The following is a 7944-nucleotide window of genomic DNA, read 5'->3' on the forward strand; positions in this document are numbered from 1 at the left end:
TAGCACTGGCCTGTAAGGAACTATTAATAGCTGACCTTTCCAGCCTGGAAAATGTAGTTATATAGTGCAGCTAAACTTTTTCCTTATAGAACATTCTTGTTATTTCAAATGCTGATTCCATACTAAGCTATCACAATCTGGCATGTTGTCAGGTAATTGACAGCCATGGAAAGACCACATTCATTCTCCTCAAAGTTACATTCAGTTGTTCTGCTGTTGTAAAATGTGGGTTTAGCAAGGAGAGAGTCTCTAAACATCATAACCTTGCTGAGGGGGTCGTTACCCCAACTGGCAAATGCTCAACTGTGAGCAACAGATTTATTACCTGACATAATTAATGGCCTAGATAGTGACATTTCCCATATTATAGACAATCATGAATTATGAGCCCAGCTGCTAGCCTTCTCATTCACTGAAATCGGTTGATAAATATGTTTATTCGAGGTCAGCTTGGCCTCATCCATTAGAAATATTGTTTTTCTAAACATTACATTGATTTAATTTAACTCTAATCAATTTAAAATGGTTCTGACAATTAACAAAAGCTTCAAATATGACCTTAAAGTAATAGGATTCATTAGCTATGTTTAGGATTAAACTTATCCTAATAGGGCTATTTTTCTTCTGAGGGCATGTAGTAGGCCGACTGGTGGTCAGTCAAAATGAAATCAATTATTATAAATTATACAGTTTGGGTTGATTATGTCGTGCTTGCTAATTTGTATAAATAAGGACCTCAAACAATAGAAGGCATTTATTAATAACTATCTGTGTCCCAACCTGTATCACACTTTATGCTACAGCTGCAGGATCATCTGTTACCCACGAAGTATTATATTCTCTACTGCTAGGCATATATGCTAATTAAACCCATAATTAATTGTAACAGTTATAGTTAAAGTCAAAATGCTGACAGCCTTTTTGGCCTATTATTCATGGTAATCAACTGATTCAAAAGGCAACGTAATCAACGATTCCTGCACCAGCCAGGGGATCATAACACAATGGCAGCACCAGCGACAGCTGGCACCCACGGGTCTGTGGGTACAATAGGAAATATAAACCTCTAGAGCTGAAATGCTTCGGTGTGAACAGCACCCATTGTTTTTCTGAGGGAAAATAGGAGTGCAAGTTGTATTTAAGAATTGCCTCCCCAGTGCTACGGTAAACAGAGGGGCACCAGAGCCCCAGAGAGCCCTCCTGGCCTTCCTGGGGCGCTGGGACCCGGCACCATCCCTCAGGGTGCTCTGTTGTACCCCTTACAAACCCTTCCCCTGCCTCAGGGATGGCTTAGCTTAGGGATGAGAATTCTGGAGAGTGTTTTGGAATATCAAAAGGAGATTCTACTGGCTCTGTTCTCATTGAACTGGTGCCTGCTGGACGGTGGGCAGTGCCCAAAAGGCGTGTGCTGTCCCTGGGTGTACTACCTGCAGGAAGAAAGAATGTTCTCTCAGCCAGAGCAGGGAACATCTCCTTTCCCTCTTACATCTGTCTGTGCATTAGCCTTTGAACCTGTGGGAAATGTCTTTTATTTTGTTCCCAGGCTCAGTGGTGGATTCCAGCAGCCCTGAGAGGACAGGGTGGAGAGAGGAAGGACAAGGGGACCGTCTGAGTCTTGTCAACAGAGATCCACAAACACTCTTCTAAGACTTGCTCTGGAGCAAGTGTTCTGTGTGGGCACAACTTGGGGTGCCTCCAGAGTGACCTGAGCCCTTCAGGAGGCCACCGAGAGCAAAGGAGTAAAGGCCAAATTAGTGGCCACTTTTAGCAGTGACACTTTGCAGCCCAGACGAGGTGCAGTGCCAGATGGGCCACCTGAACCTGTTGCACCCATGAGGTACCTGTCTGTGTAGGTCTTGCCTCACTTTCCTCCTCAGTTTAAAGCCAGTCTGGTTATCTATCCCTGCATGGGCCTCAGATCACAGTCTCTTCCCGAGCTGTTCCTTCCATGTCAGACCTGTTCATGGCCCATGGCACTACCAGGCCAGCAAGTTTATACATACACCTCTTGAGATGTGCTGCTGCTTAAACAAGGTTAGCCAGAGCCTCATTACTGAGATTTACACTGTCGGTTACAGAGCTGCCCATCCAATCCTATAACACATAAATTTATGGGCATCACAGAGAATTTTTTATTGTTAGAGCTCATATACAATGTGTGCCCTTAGTGACATATTTTTAAATAAAATATATTGTACTAGTGATTTCTAATGCTTAAAATAAAATAAAATAATAATCAACTTTTAGCTGCAGTTTCCCCCTGGTTATTGAGCTGAACTTAATGACTGGCTGAAAAGTATTTGTCAACACAACAGCTGGAGAGCAACACTTTCTTGTGGCTTTATGTCACAGCATATGCCAGCCACTCAGAACATGTGATAATTCAACTGGAGCTGGTACTACAATAGCAGATGGGTTGAAGCATTGTTATTCTCACTCTAGCTCCCAGCCCTTGAGGGATCACTAAATAAAATCAAAGCAGATGGACCATTACAAGCTCATTTGTGTTCACTACAAGCACCTCAACCTCCAGTTGTGATATACTGCACCTTTGTATAAAATGACATGTATGGTAACATGGCCTAATGAAAATAGCATCAGACTTGGCAAGTGAGGAATGAGACTGGGAAATATGCACAGATCTATTTATCACTGAGTTCTTACCTTGCAGAAAGGGTTCATTCCCGTCCCTCTCTCCCTGCCCCTCTCCCTCCCAATGTTTATCATAGTATTTTTCTCCGTGTTTATAATTTAATTTCCTCACCCTTGTCACAAGAGTGAAGAGGTGGCTGTAGGTTCTGGCTGCAGGAGCCAAGCAAAGACAGGACTAGTTCTACTAACCAGGAGTGTGAAACTCTTTCCTAGACACCCTTGATGAATATGTTAATCTGGGTGGCACACAGGGGTCAAGGCTTTAGCACCTACTGGCACCAAGTGTCCATTTCTCAGCCTGCTCTTGCCATGAGGTGTTCCACGACTCTGCACTTTTCAGCTTATGGGGACTTGGCGCCTAGAATCAACTGCTCCATTAAATTCCAGCACTTTCATCTGTGAGGTCCCAGTCAACATCTCTGAGCAAACTTCCAGGGCATGGAAGGCACTTGCTTCCCAAGGATGAAAGATACTAAAACTGTCAGTTTCCAGAGGAGGATCCTTTGGGGTCTGCTGACAAAGTCAGAGTTTGAACTGAAAAAATTCTTGCCATCCTCAGCAGCCCAAAATAAAATCAAATGTACATCCAGTGCCTGCTTAAAAAAAAAAAAAAAAAAAAAAAAAAAAAAAAAAAAAAAAAAAAGTCTTCTGAGCACCTTGTACAGCAATGCACCAACAATGTCACCTGAAGGCTTTGTCCAAGAGTTCCCATCCTGACCATCCTGCTCCAGGGAGCTCCAGCAAGGGGAAATATGGCAGGAAAGGCCTTGCTTCCTTTTATGACAATTGTGCTTCTCAACCACACAGACACAAAGACACACACAACATATGTGTGCGCAGTTAGTGACAACTGAACTCCTCTCAAATGTGAGCTTTTTATATCTGCATGTATCTTTTTTTTTTCCTGCCTGGTTTTAAACAGCTTTTGTGCCCTACTGCAGACACATCTGCATTCAGTGCTAAATAGAATAAACTATGAATTTATTCAAGGCTTTAAGGGTCCTGTTTTTTCCTGTATAAACGGGAGTGGGAGTAGACAGTGTTTGGAGAGAGTTAAATGTATTCTGTCTGTATGAAAGGCCCATATAAAACTATGAACCTTTAGCAAAATCTCCATAAGTCACTGCCATAGGCCCCCTCATCCAGCTGCTGCTGGGCTTTAAAGAGCCAGAGAGGTGCAGCAGTGAAAAGCCAAATAAATCATTTAATTTGGGTTGATAAATACTCTTGAATGCAGTACTCAATTAAAAGCCTTGTCCAGCTTTTTCTGTGAAACAGCCTCTTCCTGAATGCCTCAATGGTATAAAATGATGAATGGATCAGACAAAATTTCTCACCTGACCCAGAAACCACAGGGCAGCTGGGCAGTGTCAAGGACAGCGCCTCCAGGGAGCACACTGAGTGCATCTCGTGCCACATCCTGCTTTGTTTGTTCTTCCTGAGCACTTGCTGCTCAGCGCAGTGACTCATCCCGAACTGCGAATTGGTGAAACTCTATCAGAGGCATGTGCGGGTCAGGCCAGGCATCAGCACTGCCCCTTATCTGCTGGCCAGCTTTCCCATCAGCCAAACTAATTTGTTAAGATAATTCTGTTTCCTGCCATCTATTACAATAAATCAACCACTGGAGCTTCATTGAATTCTCTACCAACTGCTGCCCTTGAAATTCTCAAACTGTATGGGGGGCTGGGAGGGATACCTGTACTCTTCTAAATATAAGAAAGTTTTAGATGAACAGCTTGATATCCTGGGCAATGCTGTATCTCCTCAGCCCCACATTAATGGGGTGGCAGAGACAGCTCAGACTGAGGCAATCCCCAATGCATCAACCATTTTTTTGAAAACAAGTTTTTGGAATAATGTGATGTCGGATGGTAAAGCACGTGGGTAAACACAAACACAGCAGGTGACACAGAGAGATAGAGAGCAGGAGCACACGCTCAGGAAAGAGCCAGAGTAAAATGACAAGGAATTCACCAGGGTGGCTGTTGAAGAAAGAAATAAAGGGGTTCCAATGAAACAGTATTTCTCTGACAATTAAAATTGAAGAGGAAAAAGATATTGAGGATGGGTGTGAATTGAAGAAACATGAAGGATCCCCAAGCATGCCTACTACAGGAACAAGACTTCAGGGGGGAAACTGTATGCTGCTTTTCCTTATAGCAATATCAAATACTGAGAGAAGCAGTGATATTACAATTCACAGCCATATTTAACATGCGAAGATACACTAGTTTAAACTCTACTTGTATAATTTTGTTTAGATTAGACATTTAACAATGCAAATTTGTTGGATTTTTTTTTTTTTTTTTTAAAGGGATCTCTACCCTTCATGAAATTTCAGCACTTTCCTTTGAAGTATCCAGAAGATCACCACTGGTTTTGTAAAGGCTCTGCTGGGATAAAACTCAGCCTGTACCAGTTAGGCTGCTGAAGGGAGCCAACTCCTTCCTCAGCAACAGGGTTGAGTTCATTCAGTCAATCACTTGGCAGAAGGATGTTTGAGCATAATTACATATCCCCTCCCTGTCTTTAAATATTCAGAGGAAAAGTCACAGAAGAACCGATAATGTAACAATAATAATGGGGCTGAAGAACAGTATTATAGTGTGAACTCATCTATCCCTTGGTTTCATTTACATGTTTAACAGCTGCTTGTTTCTCCATTATAGAAAGATCATTACCTGACTTGTAAGAAGAGAGGGGGAGTCTGTTCACCTTTGGGCAACTAGCTCTGCATTTATTAATAGTTGTTGCCCATCTCATTATACATTTAATTGCTGCATTATAATTTATTTATTCATTGATTTATTTTAATAGATGAGTAGAAACAAAATTACCTTTGCAAATTACTTTGATAGGTGGGAAGTTTGCATTGTTAAAAATACCCCAGCACGCAGTGTGGAAGGTGAGATGTTACCCAGTGAATAACATCTTCACACATAAGCACTAGCAGAGTCAAACTGGTCTCATTACAAAGTGTAGGTAAATGCAGCCATTTTATATAGCGTTTAAAAATACATATAATTTTAACTTCTCTACAATTATCCTTACATTCCCAGGTGTCTCTGCTTCATGAAACAAGGAATCAGCTGAAAAATGAAGGACAAAGAGGATGGAAAGCAAAGACTCATCAAAAATTAGAAAGCTAAAGGTGTAGGAAGTATTGCAGAGCAGGTGGTGAAGCCAGGCCTGCCTTGCTGTCAGTGTGGGTGGGCAGCTCCTGCTGGGGCTCCACAGCCCCAGTACAGCACCAGCAACCAAATGGGGCCATGGAGAGTCAGGGAGAGCCAGAGACAGAAAATACACACATGGAATTATTTCCATTTTCAGTTATTAATACATATAAGGAAGAGTTAGATCCAGAAAAACTTTTTTTTTTTTTGTCAATTAACTAAAATTAATGATTTGATAACACAAAATGCAGGCTGTTTTTTGGTGGGGATGGTGGTTTTATTTTTGTCATTAAAACCTGGAGCCTGCAGCAGCTCCCAGGGGCAGTGGGACTGGTCCAGGGCACGGTTCCTGAGCTGGCCGGGAGCAGGGTGCTGCTGCAGAGCCTGGGGGCCGAGGGAGATTGAGCTGCAGCCACACCACCAGGCTCGGCTCCCTCGGCCAGAGCTGTCCTCATGGAGCGCTGGGCTTTCCTCTGTGACACTTCATTTAGCATGAGAGGTTCGGTGTGGAAAATTATTACTACATTCGTGTTGTTGACATAGTTTTTCATCAGCTTTCATCAGAGTGTGGCAATTACCCTAAGATTTCCTTGGCATTTTGCATCTCCCAATAGTATCTGCTTTCCTCACTCAGACACAGGCACCGTTCGGATCCAGTTTTCCATGATGGGCACAAGCAGTGCAGTGAGACGGGGCCAGCACGCCTGGCCTGGGGCTGTGGGTCGCACTGCCCGCCCAGACTATGGGTCACAGTGCCAGCCCAGACTATGGGTCACACTGCCCACACGGGCTGTGGGTCACACTGCCAGCCCGGACTATGGGTCACAGTGCTCGCCCGGACTATGGGTCACACTGCCAGCACAGGCTGTGGGTCACACTGCCCGCCCGGACTATGGGTCACACTGCCCACACAGGCTGTGGGTCACAGTGCCAGCCCGGACTATGGGTCACACTGCCCACACAGGCTGTGGGTCACAGTGCCAGCCTGGACTATGGGTCACACTGCCCGCACGGGCTGTGGGTCACATGCCAGCACAGGCTGTGGGTCACACTGCCCACACAGGCTGTGGGTCACAGTGCCAGCCCGGACTATGGGTCACACTGCCCACACAGGCTGTGGGTCACACTGCCCGCCCGGACTATGGGTCACACTGCCCACACAGGCTGTGGGTCACAGTGCAGGCCCGGACTATGGGTCACACTGCCCACACAGGCTGTGGGTCACAGCGCCGGCCTGGACTATGGGTCACACTGCCCGCACGGGCTGTGGGTCACAGTGCCGGCCCGGACTATGGGTCACACTGCCAGCCCGGACTATGGGTCACACTGCCAGCCCGGACTATGGGTCACACTGCCCACACAGGCTGTGGGTCACAGTGCCAGCCCGGACTATGGGTCACACTGCCCACACAGGCTGTGGGTCACAGTGCAGGCCCAGACTATGGGTCACACTGCCAGCCCGGGCTGTGGGTCACAGTGCCAGCCTGGACTATGGGTCACACTGCCAGCCCGGGCTGTGGGTCACACTGCCAGCCCAGGCTGTGGGTCACTCTGCCGGCCCGGTCTGTGGGTCACTCTGCCGGCCCGGGCTGTGGGTCACACTGCCCACACAGGCTGTGGGTCACTCTGCCGGCCCGGTCTGTGGGTCACTCTGCCGGCCCGGGCTGTGGGTCACACTGCCAGCCCGGGCTGTGGGTCACACTGCCCGCACCGGCTGCGCCTCACGTTGCCCACACGGGTTGTGGGTCACAGTGCCCGCCCTGACTGTGGGTCACGCTGCCCGCCCGGGCCGCGCCTCAGAGCGGGGTCCCAGCGAGGCCTCGGGCCCGTCGCCCCCGGCCGAGCGCGGGCCGGGCGCAGGCGGGGCCGGCACTGCCCCCGTGTGGCCGCGGCGGGGACGGCCCGAGGGGGGCGCCGGGAGTCACACACAGCATCCGTCCCCTACGGCTCGTGGGAAGCCCAGCTTAAACCACAAACCGACCCTTCACAGCAGCTGCTTCCCAAAAATAGCTTTTGCATCTAGTTTTACAAGGGTTCGAGGGGTTTTTTTTGGGGGGGTGTGGGGGGTGTTTTTTGGGTTTTGTTTTTGATTTTTTTTTGTAGGTTGGTTTGTTTG

At 46.9% G+C, this 7944-nt stretch overlaps 1 long non-coding RNA gene across 1 annotated transcript in view; it reads left to right on the forward strand.

Moving 5' to 3' along the window:
• LOC120757845 (uncharacterized) overlaps nucleotides 1-1999 on the forward strand; it is a 126138-nt gene extending 124139 nt beyond the window's left edge. Inside the window, exon 5 of the long non-coding RNA XR_005702692.2 lies at nucleotides 1544-1999. This is a non-coding gene — a long non-coding RNA (uncharacterized LOC120757845). The remainder of the gene's footprint in view (nucleotides 1-1543) is intronic.
• The last annotated feature ends 5945 nt before the right edge of the window (nucleotides 2000-7944 follow it).

This window comes from Hirundo rustica, chromosome 11 (genome assembly GCF_015227805.2).
Source record: "Hirundo rustica isolate bHirRus1 chromosome 11, bHirRus1.pri.v3, whole genome shotgun sequence".
Classification (NCBI taxonomy): domain Eukaryota; kingdom Metazoa; phylum Chordata; class Aves; order Passeriformes; family Hirundinidae; genus Hirundo; species Hirundo rustica.